Source organism: Passer domesticus, chromosome 15 (assembly GCF_036417665.1).
Source record: "Passer domesticus isolate bPasDom1 chromosome 15, bPasDom1.hap1, whole genome shotgun sequence".
In the NCBI taxonomy this organism is placed as follows: Eukaryota; Metazoa; Chordata; class Aves; order Passeriformes; family Passeridae; genus Passer; species Passer domesticus.
The window spans coordinates 14,529,529-14,550,400 of NC_087488.1; the positions used below are offsets into that span (position 1 = coordinate 14,529,529).

At 55.8% G+C, this 20,872-nt stretch overlaps 1 protein-coding gene across 5 annotated transcripts in view; it reads left to right on the forward strand.

Moving 5' to 3' along the window:
- RAI1 (retinoic acid induced 1) overlaps positions 1-20,872 on the forward strand; it is a 74,923-nt gene that overhangs the window by 35,878 nt on the left and 18,173 nt on the right. The window lies entirely within an intron of this gene.

Genomic DNA, 20,872 nt, shown 5'->3' on the forward strand with positions numbered 1-20,872 from the left:
GCCTTTGGAAAGCCCCTTGATGGGACTTTCACCTCCCGCTCCCTTTCTCCCACGGCAAATTTTGCCTCCAAATCCTCCGTTGACATTAATAAACAAACAAACCAGGGAATAGCCGTGGAGCCCGGTGAGGGGGCTCGGAGTGCTGCCCGGGGGTGGGGAACCGTGTGCTTTTGTTTTAAATAACGAAACGGCGATGATTGAAAACATATGAATAGGATGCAATGCAGAGCGGGTGTGTAACGGGGCGGGCGGGGGGGGAAGAGCTGGAAAACTGCTTATACGACAGAAGCAGAGCTTGAATGAGTGTGCTGAGATGAAAGGCGAGGGGTCCGTCCCTCGCCCGGCTGCGAGGGGGGGCGATTCCCAAAGGCGGAGGAATGATCTCGGGGTGGGGAAGAAAAAAAAAAAAAAAACCCAAAAAAACCCACCAAACCCAAAAAAACCCCCAAACCCCCCAAAAAAAACCCCAACCAACCTGAAGTATGTGATTATATCCCGTCCAACTTTGCCGGTTGCGGTGTTAATGGAGATAATTTTCCTCAAAAATAATAAACCCGGGGGAAATACGGCTGTGTGTGGAGGGGGGAGATGTGCAGGGAGCAGAAGGGGGTCCCCAAACCCCCCAGGGGCTCCCCCAAAAGCGCCGCCGAGGTTGGGGGGTACCCAAACGTGGCCGGGTTGTGTTGATTTGGGCGGAAATAAAGATGGAGCAACTGCCCTGGGGAAGGCTGTGAATCCCCCCGGGAAGGGCTCCGAGGCTCTCCGGTGCTGCCCTTCGCTGCCTGCCCTGCCTGGCCTTGCTTTTGTGTTTGTTTGCTTCCGAGGAGGGGGGACAAGGGAGCTGGGGGGGCCGCGAAGGCGGGGAGAAGCCGGGAGGGCGGAGAGCCGATTTAAATTGGACTTAATGGATTCCCAGGGCAGCTCTTTTAGATGAAAGTCAAAATAAGAGCCAAAGTGAATCTCAGCAGACCTGTCTGTTGCATTAGAGATGCAGCCCTTCCTCTCCCTCCCTCCCTTTATTCTTTAAAAGAGAGGGGGAAAAAAGTGTTATCCTTACGGAAGACGGCGTGGAGTTTCTCATTCCTATAATGCGAGCTCTAATTGAAGAACTTGCAGCCTCTTGGGAGAGTCTTTACTGATCGCTGCTTTTGTTATTCATGCCGCGCTCTGTTTTTCTTGGGATTTTTTTGGGGGGGGGCTGATGCAAGCCTGGTGTGATGCTGTGTCCCCCCCAGGCTGGCTCCGTGGGCTGGCAGCAGGTAGGACCCCCTGGTCCCCTCCTCAGGGGGTCACCCCGGGTGGGTCATGCTGTGCTGGAGGAGGAGATGAGCAGCTGAAAGCCCCCGGGAGCAGTCGGGGGGAGATGCTGCAGCCTGGCTGCGGGTGGCTCTGTCCCCACAGGACCCCCTGGCACGGCTCCTGCCCAGCGTGGCACATGGGGGTGGGAGCACAGCAGGGCTTCTGCCTCCTGCCTGTGCTCGCTGCAATGATTTTGGGGTGCCATGGAGTGCCACACGCCTGCTTGGTGCAGAGGGCACGGTGCAGCCCTGCTGTCACGGCTCTCCTGTCCCACAGGGGTCTGCGGTGTCACCTGGAGGGGACAGGTCTTGTGCCAAAGCCACGTGGGTGCTCTGCCCACCCAGGGTGAGCAGCAGGACGCAGGCAGAGAGCCTGCAGGACCTGTGCTGGGCGAGTTTCCCTCTTTCCTGCCTTTTCTGTTGCTCAGGAATTCAGGGGTGCACAGGGAGACTGGCAGATGGGGCTCCCCCCTTCAGAGGCCTCACCACCACCCATTTCCCCTCCCAGCCCCCTTGGGTGGCCAGAGGAGTTGCTGGCCTGTGTCCCCAAGCCCTGTGTCCCCACGAGGTCCCATGGTGATGCTGCCCATGGCAGTGGGCTGGTTTGATGCAGCCGAAAGCTCCTTGGGGGCAGGTCCTTGTCGTCCCTGTGTCTCTTTCCCAGCCTTGGGCACCCATTTGAACTACACTTGAGCTCTGCATGGATGAAAACAAGAGCCACAAGCCCCAGGGCTGCTGTCAGTGGCATTTGGTGGCTGTGGGGTGAGCGTGGCTGGGGAGGAGGATGTGTGAGCAGCATGGGGCTCTGCCAGCCCATCGGCTTAGCACGGAGGCAAAGCAGTTAACCTGGACATCTGATCTCCCCGGGAATTGTGTATTGACCCTGACAGCGATGCATCAGGAGCGACAGACTCTCCATCATCGATCCCTCTCCTCCCATCACCAGGTGTCGACACCGACAGCCGTGGAGCCAGCTTTAATTTCAGGCCTCTGGCTCCAGCACGTAACACTTAGCCACGGTCCCAAGGTGCCACCAGGCTTTGCAAACAAACACCCCCACGGGCAGGTGACCGTCCCCATTTTGTGGCAGGGATGGCACTTGCTGTGGGAGGCCAGCTGAGCTGGGGGCAAGGTTGGCAAGGGACCATCCCAGGGCCATTTGGCATGATGACATCTCAGCCTTTGGTGGGGGATCTGGGGATCACCTGGAGTTCCTGCTTTGCCAGTCTTTGCTAGGAAAACCTTCTGATCTGTCACTCCTTGTGCCATCAGTGTTGAACAGCAGAGGATTTGCCCAAGCTGGGGTGTCCCAGTCCTTTTGCAGCCTCTTCTGGGTGACCTTATCTGGCCTGGATGTGTCTTGTCTTCCCCACCTCTAAAATGGCCACTGCCAAACCTGCTGGGTGGTCAGGTGTGTGTGCCACCCCACAGAGACCTGCTGGGGAGTGTGGTGGGTTTCTTGGGTGCCTTGATTTTGGGCAGGACGCCGGCAGTGGCAGGGGCTGGCTGGCACCTCGCCTCTCCTCCTTCCCAGCATCTTGAGATTTCCGAGACGCACGCAGCCAAGCTGAGGCTGGAAAAGCTGCTTGTGGTTCAAGAGCATCTCCTCGAACGGAGGAGAGAGGGAGGCTTTTCATTCCTCCCTTTCTTTTGGAGCTATCCAAGCTCCCCTCACCGGTGCAGGGGCTCTTCCCTCTCCCCCCTGCAAGGGAACGTTAAAATCCAGGGGCAGAGGATATCTTGACACCCCGTCAATCCGAGCCTTTTACAGCAGCAGTCTCTGAAGGCTGGCACTGCTGCACAGAAGAAAACAAGTGAGAAGAGGGGGGGAGGCGAGAGCAAGCCTTTGCAGCCGGCAATCGATAATTGTGGTGTCACTCACTGCCTTGGAAGTTCCCGCATCCCCACGGTCGCTGGTGGGGGGAGAAGGGGAGGGTGAGAGCTGGGCTCTGCCCCGCCAGCGCTGGGCACGGGGCAGGGAGGATGGCGGAGGGCGAGAGCCCAGCCCTGAGCAGGAGCCTCCCGCTGCATTACTCACCACTTGATGTAGCTTGAACCTTTCAACTCCCTCCCCTTGGGGATGGAGCGGGCTGGGCAGAAGGTGTTGACGGAAAACGCTCTCCTTTCTTAGCTTTGAGGGTTTTTATTCCCCTTTCCTTCTTTTTTTTTTTTCTTCCCCACGTCTCTCCATGGGAATTTTGGGCTTTAATAATCCCCCCAAAATATAAAAGAAACCCAAAAAAACCCCCCAGCCCAGCTCCCCCTCATGTGTGTCTCCATCTTAGCAAAAGCCGAGGCAAAAGATCAAGGAATTCTTCCTTTTGTGCAGCTTTCAAGACCAAAGATGTGCCGGTGAAAAGGGGAGGCTCAGAGTACCAGGCACACACAAGTGTTAAAGGAGAGGCTTCCCTTTTGTCTCCAAGGCAATCAGCCGGTGAAGGGATCCACAAATTAATTAAAAATTGCTCTGTCTTGATTGAGTTATTCCTGCTCGCATCCCACCTGCCTATCAAAAGACTGGGAATGGCAGGAGGAAATTCCTATTTCTTTCCCAAACAGCTCAGACACGTACCACGGTCTGTCTCGCTTGCCTTTTATCCCAGGCAGCAAAGGAAATAAAAAAAAAGAAAGGGCTGGCGCGGTATCCAAAGAGATCTCTCCCGGAGGATGCGTCCCCTCTCCTGCGCTAACAAATGCTGCGGTATTTGGACGATTTGGAAGAAAAATGAGCAGATTTACGTGTCAGGCATGGGCCAAATTGTAGTTGTAACTCCATGAAGTTGATGGAGATCCATCGGAGATTAATTTGGCCCCAGGTCTGGCGCTTGCTCTGCAGGGAATAGGCTGGATCTCTGCCTTGGTTGAAACAAGAGGTATTCAAATGGGTTTGTTGTGGCTGTGCTATGCCCAAGTGGTAGAGCCGAGCAAAAATCCCAACTGGTTGTATCCCCGGTGCCAAAGCACCATAAATACACCTCGAGCTGTCAAGTCCTGCACAGTCTCTACCGCATTTACCACTGGGAATGCTTTCAGGGGGTAGATTTATCTGTAAGGGCTGTACACAAGTCTCCCTGTGTGCTTTGCTGAGAGGCTTGAACTCCATCCCGGTGTCCTGATGGGGGAAGCCTTTCTCCCCTCCTCTTTATGGGATTTCCACCCAAACCGAGCCTGCGCCAGGGCTCAGCCTGAGCCCCAGAGAGCCCAGCCCTCCTTCAGTGGGCTCAGGCTCTGATTTGGGGGGGCATCATCAGCCAGTGCCTCAGAGCAGGATTCAGGGGGGTTGGTTTGCTGCTTTGCAGTCAGACCTTGCTTCCTGTGCTTTATTGTCATCTCCGCTCTTAGTCACCGCTCGATGCCTCACCAGAGGACACTGCTCCTGCTGCATTTATGGCAGCCACTAAAATTGGCTGCTCCGACAGGGAGGGACACCGAGCATCAGGGAGGCTCAGCCCAGCTCCCTCCTTGGGAGCGTAGGGGAGCTGCAGGGCAGCTCTGTCACCAAACGGGTCCCCTGTGCTGAGGATGCATCTCCAGCTCCGCCGGGTCCCTCCAGCTGATGCGTGAGGGAATATGGGAGCAGTGCTGGAAAGGAGCAGCAGTGGCCACGTTCTCAGGTGGAGATGGCTGGCGTGTAAATGAAAATGAGATGCTCGATAAAGTAGGAAAGCATAATTAAAAACGTTCACGGCTGCTGGCTCGCAAAGCGTGGGCACTCAGTGATCCAGCGAGGCACAGCCGTGCCCCCTCCCCAAACCCCACAGCTCTCAGCCCTCCTCGTCCTGTAATAGCGTGTCCTTCACATGCCTGTCTCTACATGATCTATAGAGCAGGGCTGGCCTCTCATACCTTCACCAGGCCGGTGACTGGATTCTCCAGAGGAGACTCTAGTCCTATCATAGCATGTCCTTCACCGTGACTGCTGCTGCACAGAGACACGGCAGCACGGGGCTCTAATACCTTGTAATTCACTGTGACTGCTGTGGCAGGACCTGCACCGTGCTGTGCTGCCGCAGCCCTTCAGACCCCTTGGCTTTTGCATCTCCTCTTGGGCTTCAGAGCAGGGGCTGGGTGGGAGGGGACAGACAGTGGGGGAACTCGGAGGTGTCCAGGCTTGGAGGCTGGTTCCAGGTCCTGGTGGGGCTGGGAAGGTGCTGAGTATCCCCAGGGCACAATCCCATCCTGCCTTCTGGGTGGTTTAAAAGAGGGAGTGCTAGGGGCCAGGCTTGGAGGCTGGTTCCAGGTCCTGGTGGGGCTGGGAAGGTGCTGAGTATCCCCAGGGCACAATCCCATCCTGCCTCCTGGGTGGTTTAAAAGAGGGAGTGCTGGGGGCCAAGCTCTGCCCTGGCAGGGGAGAAATCCCTGTGACTGTGCCAAGGTGAGAAATGGCCCTTGGATGCAAGGAAAGCATCCTTCCTCTGGGTGGTTTGGGCATCATAATAAATGTCAATATCTCTGCACACACAAAGGAGAAGGGGACATTTGGCTACCAAGTGTGTTTGTTCCAGGAGCTGATTTACTTTGAAGACTTCAAGGGTTCTCTGATGCTTCCCTCTTCACTGGTTAACCCTGTTCCTTTGCCAGTTAAATAGAAATGCAGCTGCCATCAATACAGCCCTTCTGGAGGCTGTTCCATGTCTGTTGCCACACTGCTGCCAGTGCTGTGCTGGACACTGCTCCCTCTCCAGCTGATCTGGTTTAGCTCCTCCATGGGCAGGAGGTGGCTGCACCCCTGAGCTTTTGCTGCCCTGGTAAAGTGAGGATCCCTGTGAGGGGATTTCCAGCCAAGTGATGGAGATCCCAGTGCTCAGAGCATCCCCTTGGAGCCTTGCTGTGCACAGAGCAGGGTGGGGGTGACCGTGGCTCAGCCAGGAACCAGATCTAGGGTCGTTGCTTTGTGTTGCTGGGTTTTTTTTGGAGGAGAGGCATTGGGAAGCCTGGAAGCTGGAGCCTGTAAGAAGAGTGAGGATGTCTTGTCAGGGCTCCCAGGAGGGAAGAATAGCATGTTTGGTGGTGAGATGTATGAGGGAGCAAATTTTGGGAGCTAGTTAGCTTCCCTGCAGCGTGATGCTCAGCTTGTTTTCCAAAAAAAACAGGAGTTGGCATCTCCTGTTTCGCTTCTATACAAATCTCAGTGTTGTTGCTCCTGCTTGGACTGAGGAAGGAGGAATTTGGCCCAGTGGCTTTCTTCTCTCCTGCTTCCCCTAGCAGTTAGGCTACAGATCTGCAAACAGCTGTAAGGAGAGCAGAGATCATTAGCTGGCAGGATCAGATGAGATAGTTTCTTAAAAGGATTGTCTGATTTCTCTATTGATCAGCCTGATTTAAAAGGGGGAGTTGGGTCAGAGGGCATAAATTATCATTGAAGGAGGGGTGAAGGCCTCAAAGGCTGTGCTGCACTTAGCTGCAGTGCTGAGGAATGTGTCTCTCGGCGGGGACGTGCAGAGCCGAGCGCCGTGGCTGCCGGCCAAGCTGGGTCTCCTCTACTGAGCTGGGAACCGAGTCAAGGGAAGTGCATTTAAACTTGGGTAAAGAGCCTCTCTCTCTTTGCCAAACTGGTTCCTGCAGCCCCCACCGTTTGGGGGCAGAGGGGGAAGGGGTGCAGCGTGGCTCCAGTGAGGTTTGGGGTGTGGTGATGGGCTGGGGCTGCTGTGGGTCCTGCTGGCTCTGAGCTGCCTCCCTCCCTCCCTGGAGAGAGGATGCTCTCACCCTGCAGAGACCTGCGACCTCTCCCTGGCTTTCCCCAGGCTCCCTGTGTGGTCTGCAGCAAGATGTTTGAACCACGGGAGGTTTCTGCCTCCCTGGCTGTAAAATGAAGCTAATCTGCAACCTGAGGTTGCTGCTTTCCCCGTTCTTGTGATCGCTGCCCAGGGCTCCTGCATCTCCTGCCTCTGGAGTCACGGGACTTGCAGGCTTTGCAGTGGCCCCCCCAGCTCTGGATTGTGGGAAGAGGAATGGGAAAATATCCAGGGGAAATGAGACACCGTCCACATCGATGGCAGAGGGTCTGGTTTTGGGGGCATGGCACATCTTCCACACCAGCTTGTTCTGCTGCAGTCTGGATCCTTGTTCATTCTTCCCTCATTCCCATCCATCCTCATGGTAGAGGAGCTTTTTGTACCTAGGTCAGTGTCCCATCTCTACCTTCTCTGAGGGTTTCTATCTCCCACGGCTCTCTGGGCAGGACTGTGGGGATCTGCAGTGGGGCTATGTCACTGTGACAGGGTTGTGTCACCCCAGCAGGGCATGAGCTGGAGCCAGGACAGGCTGTCTCAACAGGAAAAGCTGCAGGAGCACTTGAGAGGTGCCAGATCATCCTCTGATTGGGGTTTTTGCCCTTTCCAACCCCAGTGGAGCTTGTTCCTCTTATTTCTGGCTGTGCTAAATTAAAACAGTGCAAGAAGTGTGATTTCTGCAGCTCTGGGCAGGGCTGAGGTGCCCTGGTGAGCGCTGGGCTGGCTCATCTGCCTGGAGTGGCACTGTGGGGGGAGGCTGACACAGCCACTCTGCTGGTGTCCCCAGGCTGGGGACATGTCCTGAAACTGGGTCCATCTGCCCTTTCCCAATGCTGTTGCACATGCCAAAGGTGCAGCCAAGGCTGCTGCCTGCCCCTGTGCTGCCCATCCTCTTGTTCCTGCCCTCCTGCATAAAATCAGTGAATCACAGCATCATTAAGGTTGGGAAACTCCTCTAAGACCATCAGCCAACCATTAGCTGCCAAGCCCACCACTAAACCATGTCCCCAGATGCCGTATCCAGACATTTTTTGAACACTTCCAGTGTGGATGAACACTCCACCAATACCCTGAGCAGCCTGTTCCGATGCCTGACCACCCTTTTGGGGAAGACATTTTTCCTAATACCCAACTTCACCTGCCCCTGGCTCAACTTGAGCCATATCCCCTTGTCCTATTGCTTGTTACCTGGAGCAGAGCCTGACTCCCACCTGGCTGCACCTTTCTGTCAGGGAATTGTGAAGAGTGGGAAATTTTCTCCTGAGATTCCTTTTCTCCAGGCTGAACCCCGCCAGCTCCCTCAGCCTCTTCTTGTGCTCCAGATCCTTCCCCAGCACCGTTGCCTTTTTCTGGACAGAAAAAGCCTCTTCCTTGGAGTGAGGGGAGCATGCCCGTGTGCCCCAACCCTGTGCACGGTGGCTGCTGGGGACAGCAGCATGGTGGTTCCCCATGACGTGTGGCTTGGAAGGAGCTGAGCCAAGCCATTATCACGGATCACTTCTGCCAGGTGGCGAGCAGGGGACCAGCATGCCAGCCCAGGGCACGGCTGGGAGCGGGCACAGAGTTCAAAGGCTGAGCCAGGGAGGTGGGAGCTCGCTGCAGCCCCACTCCCACCGAGGAAGAGAGCATCTCTTCCAAGCACCGGCCTCCCAGCATGGCTGTGGGAGCAGCCACCAGCGTGCGGCAGCTGGGCTGGCATTATCCTGGAAATGTCATCCGAATGCCAGCCCAACGGTGAGCACCAGGACGTGGCAGGAGGCGGTGACTCGGCTTGCCGGCATTGGCTACCATTTTAGAGGAAATGTGGAGCGGCGGGTAATTATTTCTCGTTCTTAATTGAAATTTCAGCCTCAGTGCTTCGCGAGAGCGGGCGGGAGCAGGAGCACAGGCGAGCGTGACATGAACGCAGGGCTCGTTGTGGGATGAGGGGGAGCACGAGTGAGCTGAGCCCATGGGGTGGCAAAGCATCTCCCAGCTCACGCAGAGTCCAGCGCTCCAGGGAAGGAATTCCCATAGCCCACAGCGTGGCCTGCTCACGGCTGTGAGATAAAACCAACCCCCAGAACGCCAAGATTTTAATTTTTTTTTTTTTTTAGCGGGGGAGGACGCTTTATTGTTTCTTTATTCCCGTATTTCTGTTTTGCTTGGGATGAAGGGCCAATTAACTGGAATTAGGCGCTGCAGCCTGGCACCCCGCGTCGGCTCGGAGCAATCAGGTGTAGCGCAGCATGGCTGATGAGAGCCAATCAAGATGTATAAATGAGGTGTTGACATTCAAACAGCGGGTACCCGCGCCGCCCGGCCCAGCCGCGCCTGCGCGCTGCCGAGCCCGCGGCACCCACCGGGCACGGGCATGGGCTGCAGCCCCATGGGGCAGCCAGGTCTGCTTTGCCTCCAGAGCATTCTGTGTTGGGTGTGATGCTGGGGACACACTGGGGGCAGTGGGCGTGAGGGAGAGTATGGACACCCCTGCCAGGGGCCCCATGCCCAGTGCCCCTGCTCAAGGCCCTTAGTGCTGCTCCAGGGTGTCACACCAGGCCAAACAGATGCTCTTGTTTTACATCAGCAAACTCCTGAAGAAAACTATTTATTTTGAGTTTTCTTGCTCAGCTCTAGTGATGCAAGGCAGGAGCCCTTGATGTTTGCAAGGATTTAAGGCAAATTTAAGGCATGAATGGGGTTTATGTAAGCCCTGGTCTAGGCAGACAAACCACTATAAGCAAGACCAAGCAGGAGTGGGACAAGGCACGTTAATAAGGGGCAGAGAATCTACTCCACTAAATAATCTATGTACACTTATCCTTGGGGTAGTGAACCTACCTCCTTGTACCTATTCTCTAAACAGAAGTGAACCCTTTTGATGCTTCTTAAACTCACATTCTGATGGCAGCCAAGCAAAATTTTGTTCCTTTGGGGTAACCGAGGCACGGGGCAAGATGGTGGACAAGGTCCATAATGCTGGTTTCACCCTCAAAGTTTTGTATTTCCGTTGCCTGTGTCAGTCTTGCCTTCAAGTCCCTGAGTGGTATTGGGACACGTTTGTCCCCCCACTGTCCGGGGAGTGTGGATGGGGACCTTGGTGTGACCACCATACTGGCAGGTGCAGGGCCAGCACCCTCAGCAGTTTGTCACCCTCAGCTCTTGGGTTTGCCATAGCTGCTGCTGTGGGGAGGTGGGGACCAGGGCCACCGGTGGCCGTGGCAGCACCACGCAGGCCAGAGGAGCTCAGAGGCCATCCAGGGAGGAGCAGGCAGCTCCGGGGCGAACAGCCTCATCAGCGTTTCCTGTCTCGCGATGGAGAAGTCGCATGTGGCGAGAGGCTCTAAAAATAGGCTCAGCAAACTTTTAACCACATTTGCAGCTGTTAAAGGTAAAGCCAGAGCAGCCCCGGGGAAGAAAACATCCCTGGCCGTGCCTCCCTGGTGCTAACCCTCAGCTCTGCCGGTGGTGGGGAGCCAGCTCTGAGGGCAGGAGCCCCCAGATGGGCAGTGGGGCTGATCCTCTGCCCGGTGACATCGTTCTGCTGTGTGTCCCCATTAAGTGTGTGGCAGGAGGACATTAGGAGCAGGAGCACGTAGCGGCAGGCTCTGTCTAACAGCGCTGCCGCCTGACCCTGATTTGTAGCAGGGCTGAGCAGGGAGGTTTGCTGTAGTGTTACAGCTTTTCCTGTGGTAATAGCCGGCCAGGCAGCACTGTCACGGCGCTGCCAGTGGCACCAGGAGCCCGCAGTGGCACAGGGAACCCACGGTGGGAAGGAGAGGCTGCGCCTGGGTCGTGGCACATTTGCTTGCAAGAGAACTGAGGGGGCATGTGGGGACACGGCGTTGCTGCTGGAGTTGTGTCTCCCCATGGCAGCAGTGGTGGCAGGAGCACAGCTGGATCTGCCTGTCCTTGTCCCCACCAGCCCAATGACTCCATGTCAGTGGCGTGTCCTGCACATTGCAGTGGGTGCTGCTGTCCCCTTGCCTCCTGCCCGTGTCACATCACCAGGGCTGGAGTCAGCTGGGGACAGTGGCCAGGGCTGCCAGGTCCTCTCCCAGCCAGGGTGTCAGCTCTCTGATGGCACTCAGGGGACGTTGTTTCATTTCCCCTGTTTCTGCCACGCAAACCATCAGAGGGTGGCAGTCCTGTGCACACAGTGGCCACAGCAAGGTCCCTTTGTACCGTCCTGTGGGGATCTCTGTGTGGGGGTGGATGCATCCCATTGCCATGCATCCCCAGGGGCTTGCAGAGGCAAAATGGACCTGGTAATGGAATACAAATAAAAAGCCTGGAGGGTTGAGGTGAGCCCCAAGGCTGTGGTCCTTGTGGAGGGCTGGCAAGGGGCATTCTGCCCACAAAAGATGGCAGGGCAGCATCACTCTGTGGTGCTCTGGTGCCTGGCCTCTTCCAGCCCCCAGCCCCAAGTGGGAGATAGCAAAAATCTTTAACCTCACAGACATGGAAGGTTGACTCGAATGATCAGAAAGATGAAAGAGACAGAGAGAGGGGAGGATTAAAGGGAAGAAATGGAGATTCCTCACGTTACCTTCGCTGCCTGCTGCCTGATGCCAGCAGCTTGCAAACCCTCAGCACCTCTCACTGCAGCTCGGTGCTGGGGCACAGGAGGGCACATGACTTTCTCCTCAGGAGGGAACTTCCCAGGAAGATTTTAATACTTGCTGTTGGTGTGATATCTGGGGGAATCCACTGATTTCTGTCTGCCATTGCCTGGCCTCACCTTCTCCTGCCAGCAACTGATGTGTCCCCACAGCTGCGTTTGGGGTGATGGTTTGGGTTGTTGTCAGCCTTCACCTGCAACAATGGAGGGGAAAAACTGCCCCTCAGAGTTTTATTTAGCTAAAAAACCAACCCAAACCCAAGCTCAGTCAGGTGCAGGCTGTGGGGTGCCTCATGGTAGGATGACTGGGATGCTGAGGAGCAGCACTGGTCCCCAGGAATCTCCACTGGCTACACTGGGATCAGTGTTTTGGCAAAAGGCATCACCTTGCCAGGAGGAATAATAGCCAGGAGGGGGAGGGGGCCGGGGCAGGCAGACAAGCAAATCCGTTTTATCAGACGCCGCATATTTTATGAAAGCACATTTCAGCTCTTCAGCCTTGGAAAGCTTTTCATACCCTTTAATTTTCTAATAAAAAGGAATTACGTTTGCTGAAAAGCCAGTAACAAGATTCACTGTCATTGTCTTTTGTACAGACCATAATTCCTGGCTTGGGCTCCTGCCTGCAGCCCCGTTGTGTGGTCCCAGGTGTGGGTCTGGGGTGGTGGCACGGGGGACCTCAGGACCACGGCTCTGCTGCTGGGAGCTTGTGGCAGGTGCCCAGGAATGATGAGGTGGAGGTGAGCACCACGTTTGTCTGCATCCACAGTGATGCCTCTTGGTGCCCAGCACAGATCCCTGAGGAAGCAGCATCTGGTTTTGAGGTGGCTCCTGCTGTCTGAGTGTGCCAGGTGGGATGGCCTTGAACCAAAAATCAGTTTAATTGCCTGGTCATTGGCCTTGTAACCGCGAGCTCGAGAGCGATGTGAGGTCCTGACGAGGCTGGTGGCTGGCAGACAGCTTTCCTGGTCTTTGATGTGGCTGGGACAGGTTGTGGTTACACACGTGTTGGAGCAATGGGGTGTCTTTGCTGAGGACAACGAGCTGGTGTCCCCTGGCCCTGCAGGGTGAAAAGGTGGGCAGCCAGCAATTCCCAGTTATCCCCCACCATCCCAGGTATCCCCACTGCAGGCTGCAAGATCTGGCATGCAAACAGCATCTACCACACGTGACATCTCAGCAAGCCCAAAATCCAACCTGCCTCAGGCTCTGACAGTGCTCAAAGCGGGACCGAGAGTCACCAACTCCTCCCGGCTCCCCGCGAGCCCCGCGCACGTCCTGGCGGTGTTTGCAGCATGGAGAGCCCTCACAGGCTCACTCACACCCCACTTTCCTGCAGGGGTGGGTCCCTCTCCGAGCTCTGGAGCTGGTGCCACGTGGTGCCAGAGCCGCGACGCCGCAGCCGCTGGCGCTCCGTCGCCTTCCGAGCTGCTCACTTGAAGTTTCAGCTCGCCGGCTGTTTCCGTGCAGGTGGGATGCAAAACCCTCCCACAAACACCAATAAATATTTTCTGTATCCTCCTCCCCCCCACCCCGCCTCCAATTCTCGTTTTCATTCTTACTTCCCAGCTGGTTTTGGGGGGGAAAAGGGGTTTTCAAAGCGTTCCGTAAACGTGTGTAACAATAGGAAGCGTTGCCTTTTAGCCTGCGGCCGGCACAGTTTTAAATGAGGTCCCAGGTAGTCATGGTTACCTCTCCTCTTCAGTAAGAGATGACTTTTATTTCCTGCCTTTTGTATTTGCACATCTCAGATATACATTCTCCTAAACCATAATTGGTATTCACGGATAGACAGGAACGCAGGAGTGAGCTGCCACAAGAGGGGAAGAGCCAGATGGACGCAGGGGGTGTCAAGGTCTCCAAGCCCCCAAACATCAGGAAATCTTAATTTCAAGTCATTTTTCCTCCCCTGGCAAGGGCGGGGAGGCAGACCTGTCTCTCCACAGCCTCAGGGCTTGTCCTGATCCCACCTCCCTTGCAGCATCCTGGCTATTCTGATTGCTGCACCAGAATGGGATTTACCCTCGTGTCCTGCAAGCCTCTCTGTCATCCTGCATCCCCCCCAAGCATCCCTTGATTGTGCTGAGCTGGGAAGGTGAAGGAGGGGCTGCCCTGTGCCCCTTGTCCCCAAGCAGAGCCCTGACCCCCCCAGGCAGTTGGGGGGCCAAGCCTGCACCCCTCGATGTTTGGAGGCACGAAGGGGAAGCAGAGCTGAGGGGCTGCACAGCCCGGGGAGCGGGCGCGGGAGGGAGAAGCGCTCGGCAGTGATTGATGAAAGATCATAGCCTCATTCCACGGGATCATTGCTCAGAGTGTGGGCAAAGCTGCGAGTCCCAAGGGGACCATCGCCTGGATGCATGTGAGCCTGCGATTCAGGGCAGAGGGGATGCAAAGCCACATATTTTATGCCATTTTTATTTTTTTTTCCTCTCTCTCTCTCTCTCCCTCTCTCTCTCTCTTTCTCTCTCTCTCTCTAAAGCACCAGGAAAACAAAAACCCAAGCTGTCTAATCAGAGACAAGCAGATTCCACCCACTTCCTTGGAAAACTTGCATTTGCTAGGAAATCATCTCGCTGCATTTACAGCAAGCAGAGTGCCCCAGCGGTAGCTCGTGCCTTTCTGGCAGGATGATAACCAGTGCTGAACAATTATTGCGCTGGAGCGGGAGCAGCAGACATATTGGCTTTTCTCAGCCAGCAGGAAAGAATTTGCAAAACTAAGCAGGCGACTGGAGCAGCTCGGATTTGCAGCGTTGGATGCGCGGTGCCGCGGATTCACAGCTCACCAGATTTGCTGGTGGCAGCATATCAGGGACTCGCACACCGCATGCACCTGGGCTCCTATTTACATGATTTTTTAATTTTTTTTTTTGCAAGGGAAGGGCTTGATTTTGCTGCCTGGAAAATGTGTCTGATTCCCAGCTTCTCCCCGTGGATGCTCAGCCCCCCAGGTGTGCGCTCGGGTAGTGGGGAGAAGTTGTTTGCTTTTGTGGTTTTTTCCCTTTTAATGAGAAAAGTGGGTATTTGTCACAGAATCCTAGAATGGTTTGGGGTGAAAGGGACTTAAAGGCCATCCCCTTCCACCCCCTGCTATGGGCAGGGACATCTTCCACTAGAGCAGGTTGCTCCAAGCCCTGTCCAGTCTGGTCTTGGACATTTCCAGGGATGGGGCATTCAAAGCTTTTCTGTGCACGTGTGCCAGGGCCTCACCACGCTCACAGGAGGGTGTTCTTAAAAGAAACTCTCAAAAAATACGATCAAAATTGTTGTGAAGAAGGTTGTCCGTAAAAACAGTGCTGGGAAGAAAGGCAGCAGTTCCAGCAGGATCCTGCCCCATGCCAGCCTGGCTGCCCTTAGCATCACCAGAGGAGCAGAGTCAGTCTGGGGGTTCACAGGGGAACCCTCTTGGGCACAGCCACAGATCTTCAATCAGGGAAAAACTCCTTTGCTCAGTTGTAACTTCAGGCAGAGATGTGTGGGATTGCTGGAGCAGCTCCCATCCCTCAGAGGTTTTGTGGTTCTTCCACAGATAAAACTCTCCCTGACTGCAGGTCCCACATCTGCCCTTGTCTTCTCCATGGGCTGGGCAGAGTGGAAGCAAAGAAATCCCTTCCCTTCAGGCTTCTGGGGTTGGGAACTGGATCTGTTCCCACTTCCCTCTGCCCACTCACAGCACTCCCTGTCTCTGCTGGAGCGTTTCTGAGCGGGATGTTTCACTGGAGAGGTGACACTGTGGGGTTTTGCTGTGAATCTGAGCTGCCTTCCCACCATGGGTGCTGCTTGGCAAGGACAGCGGGCAGAGCCTGGCCTGGGATACTCTTCCCAGCCCTGCTCGGGATGCAAACTGTGCATCAGTTGCACCAGCAGCTGATGGAGACTCCAGTATATTAGCAGCATTAATTAAGTTACAAAAATTATGCATGTTATCAGTTATGAGACGACCTTTCATAAACTCCGTTATTAAAGCAATAAAGCATGACCCGCTGGTCCTAACCAGTCTAATGGCTGGCTAAGAGCACGCTTTTTCACATAATACTTTTAGCAGGTCATTAGCTGAGCAATAAGATAACGTGGAGAGCCAAAGTGATGTGCAGGAATGGCAGTGGAGGCAGAGACAGTGCTTGATGAGGGGACATGGGGCTGGGGGTCACCTGGCCTCCCACATGGTTGTACGGGTGTGCAGGGCTCTGGTGGTGGGTGATGGTGGAGTTGTGGGTGATGCTGGGGTGCTCCCAGACTCTGCAGTGCTGAAATCCCAGTGCCATGGGGCCAACCCAGCCCTGGGGCAGGTGTGTGGCTGGTGTTGGACCCTCTGAGCCCTGGTTTCCCTGCCAGAGCCCACCCTGCAGAAGGGAGATGGGGTGCTGTGGTGTGACCATCCCGACTGCAATCCCAGTGAGCTGTAGGATGAGGATGGAGGTTCTGACTTTCCATGAGGCCAGGGCTGGGATGGAGGGGCCTGGGCTCCCTCTGCCTGAGTGGTGTTGGTGTATGGGCAGTGCTGATCTCAGCATGTGGTTGGTGTTGGTCTCTATGGGCTAAGACCCCGATTTGGGGCTACACAGGTTGGTCCCCTCCTGCCGTGCCTGGGGGGACATGCCAGGCATCCAGGGCCACCTGGAGGAAGCCACCAAGCCCTGGCCCCATGTCCTGCTCCCTCCACAGACTGGAGCACACCCCAGCTTGAGTATGATGCCCTCCCTACCCCTGGTTGTGCCATGAGAGCTGCACCACAATCCAGCACCCCCAAAGCGCCTTTCCCGGTCCCCGCCAGCCGTTTCCAAGCACTGACCCTCTCCATAAACAAAGGAGAGGGAGAGGGAGGGTGGCTGGCATGTTAATATACTCTCCCCCCCTCTTTTCCTCCCTTCATCCCTCTGGGAAAGGCCTTTGCAGATATAAGCAAACCTTGATTAAAAGCTGCCTGACAGGCAACGGCAGCAGCAAGCAGCAGGCAAGGAAGCTCTCCAAGTCCAAAGGGAGCTGCTTCTGCTGCTGCCGCTGCTGCCACCATTCTCAGATGTCCCTGATCCTTTAATCAATCACAGCCGCGGAAGAGAAGAGCAAACACCCGTGCCGGGGCAGAGGTATGTGCACGCATTCGTTCCAGCCGCAGCCTTGGGCTGCAGCCACGGAGCCGTCCCCGCGCCCGGAGCTGCTCTTTCATCTCCCGGAGACAAGCAGGGGCTGTGTCCCTGCCCCTGCCTCCCACAGCCCCCAGGAATCCGGCGTGGAGGATGGTTCCCCATGGGGAGCAGGCTGCGGGAGGAGCGTCTTGCCCTCTCTCCCCAGGTGCTCCATTCCCGGGGAGAGGATTCTCCCAGCTGCCATCCCATGGGCTGTGCCACGCTGGCACTCGTGTGGCTAGCAGGGAGAATGGGGTGCTTGCAGATGTTGGGGAGCTCTGGGAATGGGGATAGCCACAGGGAGCCAGCCTGGCTTTGGTGATGGCCAAAACCCATCCATCCTTTGGTGGCACACCATGGCTGGGAAAGCAGAGCAGCGCTCGTGGCTCCTGGGGTGTCCCCGTTGGGGGGCAGAGCCCCATCCTGGGCTGTGTGGGGTGGGCAAGGATCTGCTCCAGCCCCGGAGGGACAGGCAGGGCCTCACGCCAGCTGCGGCCGTGCCCGGAACCACCAGCATGCAGAGAAACCGCCCACCCCCGGGATGATTTGTCACCAAGTCCTGTGTGTCACCGCGGGGCTCGCTGCACAGGGAGGCTGGAGATGGGGGCGGAGGGAGGGGAAAAACACGTCGTTTTAATAAAACCCAGCAAAATCCTCTCGTTCCTGACGTGCTTCCCCAGCTCGCGTGCGGCAGCGGGAGCTCCACCGGTGCGAGGCCGGCAGGGGCAGGCAGGGACCGCCGTTTTCCTGCTTATTTTTGCTCTTGCTTATTTTTAGCGCCGCGTCTTAATATATTGTGACAGTGCCCTGGGACGCAGCGCGCCTCTGGTCGCAGGAGAAGGTGTCTGGGGCAGAGCTGCTCGATGCCACGAGCGAGCTGTGGCACGAGGGCGGCTAACGAGGCACCCGCCGCTAACGGGGGTCCCCGGGGGAGTGCTCGGGATGAACCTTGCATTGAATTCGTCAGGGCTCTGCAGGGAGGGACTTGCTCCTGGGGGAGTCATGGGTTTTAATGTTTTTTTTTAATTAGGCAGTTGTGGTAATGGCGGGCTGGTCACTGGCAGAGCTGGTGCCAGGTGGGAGCGGTGCCGTGGTGGAGTTGGTGTCTGTGCAGGCAGGGACATGGATGGTTTGGTGTTTCAGGTACCTCGTGTGTACTGGGGGACTCCAGTGCTTTGCTGACATCAATCTCCCTCGCTGGAGCTGGTTTTTGGGAAGAGTTGTGTGGTTTCCATGCCAAAATGTGCCTCATGGTTGCCATTTTGGACCTCCAAGTGCGTTTTGATGCGAGGCAGAGAGGCAGCTGGCAGAGGCACAGGATGTCACTGGGGTCAGGGTGAGATCCCACCAAGCCAGAGGTTGCTGGCGCTGGCTCAGCCATGAGTGTAATTCCAGTGGGGATGCTGTGTCCATGGGGAGATCCGGGTCGGTGTGGTGCTGGGTTTGGCAGCAGGAGTCTGCCTGCACGGGCTCTGCCTGCCCCAAGCCCATTAATGATGGATCTTTGTGGAATAACCCTCCTCATTAAGGCGAGCTGCCCCGTGTGTCAAAGCTGCTTTATAAGGAAATTATGCTCTGCTCCAGCCGGGATGTGCGTATGTAAATGGGGCGATGCAGAGCCCTGATTGAGACATCATGGGGCAGCTCAGCCCAGGACCCCTGGGAATCTTCAGTCCTGGGGGAAACAGGGGCTCCAGAGGGGTTGAGGGTGCTGGTGGTGTGGGGTGCACTTCAGCCACCTCCTGGGGTCTTGCAGCCCTTGTGTGCACTCAGGGCTTTGGCAGGAGCCGTGGAGCTGGTTAGGGCTGGGATGTCTTCATGTGATGGAAGCTCCACTCACCACATCCTCCCAACAGCTTTGCAAAGTACCTCCTCTCTGTACTGTGTTTGAGGGAGTAGAGGGGAACCCCCTCTCTTCCATCCCATCCCACCCCCCAGTTTTGTCAAGATGTCACTTGTGTGCCCAGTACTGGTGGAGGAAGTGTGGAGTCCCACTCTGCTCCTCGCATCATTATCTGAAACCCTTCTGAGCTGGAATTAAATCCTCCTGACCGCACATCTGAGGCGCTGGGATGCTCCACACACACACTGGAAACATTGGGATGCCCAATGGAAGAAGCAGGAAGAATGTGCCAGAGCTGAAGCCATCACAGGGCTTTGTTGCCTGTAATGGGACATTGAGGACACCAAAGGACCCCAAGGTTCTTCACACAGCACCTGTGCTCACTGCTCCCTTCCAGGACACAGCACGCACCAGCCCCCCGGGATCCAGGGGGAGCATCCCCTCAGGACATTGGCACCTCTTTGTGGAAACAGGGTGACAGCTTGGCAGGGAATTGAGACCCTTCTTTTTTTTGGCAGCGCGTTCCTAATCAGCAGGACCCGCGCGCCCCGCCGCAGGCACGCCGCGCGCTGCTATTTACGGAGCTACTTGAAATACACCTGCAAGAGAGCAGAGCAGAGAGGAGCCAGCAAGTAAATAACCCAGCAGCCCGCCGGAATGAAAACAGGGAGAAGAGATGCAGGCAAAAAAAAAAACCCCAAAAGGAAGTGTGGTGTGGAATTGAGGGGCTCCGTCCCAGTCGTGCCGTGGTTTTCCACCAGGATGCTCCGTGGTTTTGGTGGCTGGTGGGGAGACCCCATCCCACTGTTGGCCATCTCAGTGCATCTCTGGAATGGCAGGGAGATGGATGGATGGATGGATGGATGGATGGATGGATGGATGGATGGATGGATGGATGGATGGAGCCTTTTGCCCACCTCCCCACTTGCTTTGTTTACCTCATGCTGCTGTTCATCTTCTGCCTCCCCCCACCCTCGTCTGAAACATTATAAATCAAACAGCTTAAAATGTAAAGCATCAAAAATTCTAAAACCTTCATCTATTATTAACTGTGACAGTAAATTCCACCTCTGAATGTTTCACATAGCAACTGTTACCAGGACTCAGCATCCAAAGCTGATGTTCCAGCAACTTTCCATCATGGTGCCACTGCCACTCCAACAGTGCTGACACCAGCCTGGTGAGACAGGCTGCCACTCCCCACACTCTTCAATGGGATTGGGATGCCAGCACAGAAACTGAGCTCAGATTTAGTAAATACAGCCAAGGATCAGAAAGGAACTTGGTGCCTGCATGTGGGAGCTGGTGGTGGGATCCTCCGTCATGGTCCTCCCTCTGTGTTGGTCATGCAGCCCCCCAAACTTCATTACTTTCACCATAAATAACAAGGATGGGAAAGGAGTGGTTTAAATAAATGGATAGGGAAGGGGTTTTGCAGGGGTTGGTGTTTGCTTTTCTACCTCCACTTTGTCCCAGTGCTGGATGTTGTTGTGGCTCCTGAGTGGTGACCCTCAGCCTGGCATGGGCAGGGGTTTCACTGCTCTGAGCATTGGGTCGTGGTGAGTTTGTGATGTGCCAGGTGCCAGAGGACCAGGAGCCAGGTGTTCACCGAGGGGTTTTGTTCATGTTTTGGTGTTTGTTTGCTTTCCCCACGTGCCATCATGTCTCTGTTCTGTGTTGTGTCCCCTGCCTGGAGGTTGAGCTGGAGTATTTTATGTTGGATTTGGCTGCATGGCAGCACTGGGAGCCTGGTTGGAGGTAGGGAGAGCTGTGGCTCTGCAGCCCCACAGAGTGCTGAGCCTGCTCTGGTGGGAGCCCCACCAATGCACCAGCACCACGACCATGGCAAGGCTCACACCGGCACCCCAAGCACCCAAAACCACCCAAATTCCCCCAGCAGCACCCACCAGGCCGTGCCTGGTGCCCCCATACCCTGGCACAGGCATCCCTTCCTTGCCATCATCCTGCAAATCCCGTGCTGCCCACTGGGATCTCGTGTTGTGCCGTGCTGGCTGCGGGGCCAGGCAGCAGCGGCTGCTCTGCCACTCCCCAGGGACAGGCAGCAATTTTCCTGCTCTGAAGAAGCCTGTGAAGGTTTGAGTGAATCTGGGAAGCAAATCTAATTGGCAACCTGGTAATTCCTCGGGGGGACATGTACTTTGGTCATATCTAAGTACATTCCAGCCAGTGTTTAAGACACGCTGAATCCAAACTTGGACAGTCAAATACCAGCAGCTCTAAGCTCCTTATCTATTTCAGGCAGATTAACTCCTT